General features: G+C 36.7%; 1 long non-coding RNA gene across 1 annotated transcript; it reads right to left on the bottom strand.

The window, feature by feature from the left end:
* Positions 1-1,551: 1,551 nt before the first annotated feature.
* Positions 1,552-6,935, bottom strand: LOC130683945 (uncharacterized). The gene is made up of 3 exons (XR_008998081.1): positions 6,750-6,935; positions 1,781-1,959; positions 1,552-1,692 (listed from the first exon to the last, which is right to left on the bottom strand). It is a non-coding gene; the product is annotated as an uncharacterized LOC130683945 (long non-coding RNA).
* Positions 6,936-7,368: the final 433 nt, after the last annotated feature.

The following is a 7,368-nucleotide window of genomic DNA, read 5'->3' as shown; positions in this document are numbered from 1 at the left end:
TTTACCATTTGGGAAAACTAGCTATGGTAATTAGTGCACTTCTTTCATTCAGAGAGAAGCAGAGGCAAAAGAAAGAGAAAGAGAGAGACAGACATGGAGGCTGTATTGCATGATCTAAGAACTCCAATAATGTACTCTTGACTATTGATCAATCAACTAAATTTATGGACATTTCCTTTTACGAGGCATTGTGATAGGCTTTGAGGGAGTACTAGAAAGGTACAGATCTTTGCCTTAAAAAACTCACTGTTCAGGGGACAAAAACTGAGAAAAGTTTAAGAGCAGTAAAATCAGAGGATACACCATCAGAGAGGCCAAACATGAAAGTGTAGTGTGGTCTCCACATTACTTTCCGCTTTATTCTCCATATCCAGTACATTGCCAAAACCTGTCAACTCTGGAGGAGTCTATAAGAAGTCTATAAGTAGCTTTAATTTAATACTATTACCATGAAAAATATACCAAACATTTTTAAATACCCAAATTATCAATTAAGATTAATAGAAAATGCCATTAAGTAAGTAAATAAATAAGCGAGTCTAGAACAAGGATTGCTAGTAAATTAGGTCTTTCCTTCTTAGATTAATATCATTCAACTCAAGGCCTTCAAATTTCATGTTAACTAATCAAAGCTTAATTTGTATTATCCTTTTTCTAGAAATACATTCCTAGGTTAAAACTCTCCAGTGGTTCCATCACATTTTGAGAATAAAACCCAAAGTCTTTGTAATGGCCTTTGACACCAGGATCCTCACCTGACCCTAAACTACTTGATGATGTAATTGGCCTCCTGCTAGGCTACTGCTTCCACATCCATAGGAAATGAGCTATTATTGACTGAGTCACTATATAAAGAGCTTCACCCAGTACACTAGGCTGGAGGCAGAGATGGAGGTGGATTACAGACCTGTAGACCACTGGGTGCAGATGTAACCCTAGCGCTGGACCTACCATTGGGAGAATAAAGCCTGGTATAAACCCTTTTACCCCCAAGAATATTCCATTGTCATTTCTCAGTCTCACTGAATCCACAGTGAACTTGCATAGGGCTGAAACCCTTGGGCAAGATGACACCTTACATCATCTGTTCTTGCCCATTTTCCTACTTCATACCCTACCACCTTCCCACTCCCACCCTCCATCTCCATATTTCACCTACACTGGTCATCTTTGCTTCTAGAATGAGCTCTTTACTTGATGGAGTACTGTTTCCCCAGATTTTTTCTGGTCTTGGCTTTAAAAGTTCCTTTTCCTTCCATTCCAGCTCTCTGCAATTAATGTTAATTTACTTCCTCTCATACTGTATGACCACATTATTATGTGGGTGGTAATTTATGTATGTGGTTTATTTTCTGTCTCTGCTACTAAGATGTAATCTCTATGAGGGCTGAGAGCTGGGTCTCTTTCACCACTGTATTCACAAGAGTTCAGAGTAGCTCCTGGCACAGGGTAGACCCTCCAAGCAATAGAGAAACAACATGAGTCAAAAAGTTTTTATCTTCAGATGGAAAGAGTTAACATCCCAAAAGACTTCATTCATGCTTTCTTGACTCAAACTGGATCACATGTTTACTGCTGGATCAATCACCAGCAAAGAGAAGTGGGGTTGCCATGACTGGAAAAGGCCAATCATGATTCATTCTTAAGGAACATATCAGCCTTTCTGGAAATCAAGAGATTGCCACTCACTACCTGAAAACAAAATTAGAATTCTATTAGCAAGGAAGAAGGGCAGATGGCTGATGGATAGGCAAACGGCAATGTGAGCTATTTTACTCACCATCTCATTTCCCAGATTGAAGTAAAATCCCTCTGAGTCCATGAAGAATGTCTGCATGTTCCATAGGATCACACCTTTTTCTTTGCTTTCTTTAATTTACCCATTCATTTGTTCATTCATTTTCACAAACATCTTTGAACACCTATTGTGTGTCAGACTGCATCATACTGCATTGAAATCTGGGGACAAAATGAATTGCACAATTCTTGTGTTATCATAGATCACAGTCAGTTACACAGTTTTAATTCTGTATGTTAACTGCCTTAGAAGCAGGAAGTGGAAATTGCAATTAGACATGGGAAGAGTTACTAAATTTCCAAATAAGGGGAATTCAATAAACATTTGTTAAATGACTAATGGATAATTAAATGACCAAACAAAATAAATGAATGGATATACATGCCGTAAGAACGTTTGAACTAGGGTTTTGTGTTAATGTCTATATTTTACAACAGCGGGAGTGAATTGTAGAAATATGTGCCCAGATCCATGTCAACACCACCTTTATGTTTTTTAAACCTTGGCAAAAATAAAAGGGAAAGTGATAGGAGGGCTAGAGCATTTCTTAACTGAATTAAATTCAAGCTCTGGCTACAAGTGACCTAACTAGAAAAGAGTCCCCAAAGAAAAGAATCTCCTCTGTGTAGTATGCATTTTATTTTTAAAGAAATGTTTTCTCAAACTTTGATGGACAGTATCTGCTCAACAACAATCTTCTAAGAGATGATATCTATACTAATCACACAAGACTCTTCTAGAAAATGCCATTAACCTGCCACCATTGATTTCTCCACACTTTTCACATTCCATCAACATAGAAAGACGCATCCAAAATTCAAGTAATGTAATACACCACATTAGTAGAATAAAGTACAAAAAATCACTTCATGGTCTCAATAGTTGCATAAAAAGCATTTGAGAAAACCCAACACCTCTTTATGATAAAAACTCTCAACAAACTGGGAATGGAAGGGGACTTTCTCTACCCATTAAAGGGCATCTACAAAAAGCTCACAGCTAACATCGTACTTAATGGCATTACATTAGAAAATGGCACTACATACAAATAACTGAATACTTTCTCCCTAAAATCAAAAACAAGACAAAGATGCCTGCTCTTGCCACTTCTATTCAACACTGTACTGGAGTTTCTAGCCAGGGAAACTGGGCAAGAAAATTAAGTAAAACATATCCAGATCGGAAAGAAAAAAGTAAAACTATCTCCTTTGACAGATAACATGATATAATGAATCTTGAGGAATCCATAAAAAAATATTAGAACTAAATGAGTTTAGCAAGATTGCAGGATATAGGACCTACATACAAAAATCAATTGCATTTCTATACAGTCACAATAAACAAATTGAAATAATATTGATAAAACAATGCTATTTATAGTAATATCAAAAAGAATAAAATACTTAGGAGTAAGTTTAACAAAAGAGGTACAGAATGTATACTCTGAAAACTACGAAATATTATTTAAAAAATGTAAGAACCACAGAAGTAGAAAAACATCTTATGTCCAGGGATTGAAAGTTATTATTGTTAAGAGGATAATATACCCCAAATTGATCTATAAATTCAACTAAATCCTAGTTGGCTTCTTTGAAGGAATGCTAAGCCCTTCCTAAAATTCATACAGAAATGAAAGAATAGCTAAAGCAATCTTGGAAAAGGAAAACAAGTGGGAGTACTCATACTTCCTGATTTCAAAAGTTACCACAAAGCTGCAATAGTGAAAACAGTGGGATGCTAGCATAAAGACAGACATACAGATGAATGGAATCAAAAATAAACCCACACATCTATAGTCAACTGATTTTTGACAGCAGTGTCAAAATCATTCAATGGGGAAAGGATAGTCTTTTAAAACAAATGGTACTGAGACAACCAGAAATTCACACTCAAAAGAATGAAACTGGATCCCTACCTCATACCACATCAAAGAATCAACTGAAAATATATCAAAGTCCACCTGTAAGAACTGAAAGTTCTTAGAATAAGAGGCTTAGAAGAAAACATAGGTATAAATCTTCATGACCTTGCCTTAGGTAATACTTTCTTAGATATGAACCCAAGCAATAACAACAAAAGAAAAAATAGATACATTTGATTTCATCAAATTTCAAAATCATGTGCTGCAGAAGACACCATGAAAAAGGTCAAAAGACAACCCACAAAATGGGAGAAAATATTTTCAAATCATATATCTAATAAGCATTGTATCCAGAATATGCAAAAAACTCTTATAACTCAATGATAAATAGACAAATTACTCAATTAAAAAAATTGGCAAAAAATTTCAATAGACATTCTCCCAAGAAAATACACAACAGGCCTATAGGCACATGAAAAGATGCTCATCACTAATCACTAGTAAATGAAAATCAAATACAGTCAATTGCAAATCAACAGGGAAACAACAATGAGATACCACTTCACATCCATTTGGATAGTTACAACCAAGAAGGCAGATTATAAGAAATGTTGGCAAGAATGTGGAGAAATTGGAACCATCATATACTGCTAGTAAGAATGTAATATGGTGCAGCTATTGGGGAAAAAGTCCAGCAGTTCCTTAAAAGGTTTAAGATAGGGTTACCACATGACTCAGCAATTCCACTCCTGGGTAGATCCAAGAGAAATGGAAACATACACCCATACAAAAACTTTCACACAAATGTAAATAACAAAATTATTCATCATAACCAACAAAGGGTAACAAAGCAAATGTCCATCAACTGATAAATGCATTAAAAAATGTTGCATTATCTATTCAATGAAATACTATTCTGCAATAAAAAGAAATGAAGTACAACATAAACCTTGAAAATCTAATACTAAGTGAAAGATGCTAGACACAAAAGGCCACATATCACATGATTCCATTTATAAGAAATGTCCAGAATACGACAAACTTACAAAAACAGAATTCAGGTTTGTAGTTGCCTAGGGTAAGGTGGGAGATGTTAGGGAAATGGGAAATAACTTTCGATGGTATAGATTTTCTTTCTGGAATGATGAAAAAAATGTTCCAGAATCAGATAGTGGTGACTTTGCACAACAATGAATACACTAAAAATCACTGGACTACACTCTTTAAATGAATTATTTGTATGGTATGTAAGTTATATTTCAATAAAACTTTTTTTTTTAAAGAAAAACAAGCCTGTTTATTGTATAGAGATTTTGTTGACCGAAAGATAGTAAAAGCCATATAGGTAAAAGTCAATAGTATGAGGGAGTCACCATGGTTTGGATGCTAGGGAGTTTTTATCTTATTTCACAGCTGACAGCCACCATTTGAGGAAAGTCGAACCAGAGCAAAGTCTGTGGCAGTGTTCAGTAGCAAGAACTGATTTGGTCTATATGTGCCAACTTCAGTCTTAACACAGAAGACCTGTCTCTTTCAATTCTTACAATCAACTTCTTGATTTGTATCCAGACTCAAACACCACATGCTTTATGAGGGCACCTCTGTGAAACTGCTAAAACCATGTCTCACTGCTGCCTCCCCACCAGCACACACATGGGGTGTCACGATCTCTGCTGTTCTGGGCCTCCTCCTCATTCCTTATCTGCCGCACTCCTTGCTCAGGCAGGCCTTGGGTCCCCGGGCTGGCTACCTGTCTGGGGAAAGCCTACCTTTCCAGGTCTCTCCAGTTCTCCCTCTAACACCAGCAGTCACATGTTTAGCTTCCTTCCTGTGCGGTAATTATACTGTATTCATAGCCTGATTAGACATTTCCAGAGAAAAATGCAATTAAAGCCTCCTGCAAAGGCGGAAATAACCTGCAGATGATATCTGAGGGGGAAAAAAGTGCTTTCGAGATGCACTTGAGCGAAACCTCTCAGAACAGTGTCACCAAAAGCTAGTTGGATGCTGGGGCCCCACTCATTTTCCTTCACTTAAACATTAAGCTTTACCCAACTGCCAAGTATCAAGTTTCCACAAACCCTAAGTTAGGAGAACTCACAGGGAGCAAATTAGAATGTTAGGAAGAGAAGGGATTTCATCAGGGATACAGGACGGGAATAGGCCTGTGGAACCTCTTATCAACTCATCTCATTCGTGAAAAAAACCCACCAAGTGTTGATTAGGAGAATATGATTTTTATTTCCCACATTTTAGTAACAGACAGTACCAACAGATTCATTTTCATTTGCCATCACATGCTGGACAGAAACTTTTCAGAATTTCAATGATGATTTTTCATCATACCTATCACCAACAGACACTTTTTATTTTGAGCCCTTAATAAATGTCAGTATTGTGCTAAGTGCTTAATACATATTATCAGGTCGCACAAACCTGGGTTCAAAATGTGATTTCACAACTAATCAGTTAGTTGTATGACCTTGATCTCCAAGCCCAGATTATCCATCATTTCTAAACAACAAAATGCTCCATGAACTTGAAATATTATTATAACATTGCCATCCATACTGTGATACTTTCACATCTGCTTCACTTGAGAATATGGAATCTGTTCTGTATTCCCAGGAAATTTAGACATCAGAGTATTATAATTAAGGTCCTATGTGAAAATAAGAATCTGAGTCCTTAGGGGCCAGCCTGGGGCCCCAGAATCCTCAATAGACCAGATGCACATATGCTATTTTACTTAGAAGTCCTTCCAAACATTTTTCTACCTCACTGGGACTTTTTATGTTTTTCTCCAGCCAATCATCATTTTGGATGCAGCTCAGTCCAAGGGCAGCTTTAATTAATGAGCCAGGTTTCTAGTGTTGATAAGAAAATGCTAGGTGAAGGTCGAATGTAGAGGGCAGTTTTCATTAAACACCCTAAATGTGGTTGCACTTTAAAATGATATTGTCTGTCTCTTGCTGAGCTGCTGTTTTATTACAACAGAAGTAATGGCCTCCCAAATTCCAAAGCAATAGTAAAACGACTATATGGGGAGAGATGTTTACTTGTAGTCCAACTGCTAAAAATGAACAGTACCTGCTTGTTTACCAGGGTGGGACCAAGTGACATCCCTGCGGATGGTCTGCTGAAGGACCTCTCTGAACTTCAGTGTCTCCAATACTGGTTCTGGGGCTCCTGATCTGTTCTCATGGCAACCAGACATCAGATATTTGGGGTGATATTTCACAATCCAAAAGCCTAAAATAGAACCACAATAGCATTTTTTACTACTGTTTTTCATTTACATTTATTGACTATTTTCTTATTTTCAGTTGTTTTTTATTATTTGCATAGAACATTTTATTCTTTTAGAATTTTACAGATTTTTTTCCCCTCCCCTACTATCAATATCTCACACCAGAGTGGTACAATTGTTACAATCTATATTGACATATTATTATCACCCAGAGACCATAGTTTACCTTAGGGTTCACTCTTGATATTATATATTCTGTGGGTTTGGACAAATGTATAATGACATATATCTGCTATTATATTATAAAATCATGCAGAATATTTCACTGTCCTAAAAATCCTCTGTGCTCTTCCCTACCCTCTCTGTGCAGCAGCCGCTGATCCTTTCACTGGCTCCATAGTTTTGCCTTTCCTAGAATATCATCTAGGTAGAACCATACAGTATATAGCCTTTTCAGAT

This window comes from Manis pentadactyla, chromosome 5 (genome assembly GCF_030020395.1).
Source record: "Manis pentadactyla isolate mManPen7 chromosome 5, mManPen7.hap1, whole genome shotgun sequence".
NCBI classification, from domain to species: Eukaryota; Metazoa; Chordata; class Mammalia; order Pholidota; family Manidae; genus Manis; species Manis pentadactyla.
Note: the sequence above shows the minus strand (reverse complement) of the source record. Positions and strands in the feature narration are given on the sequence as shown.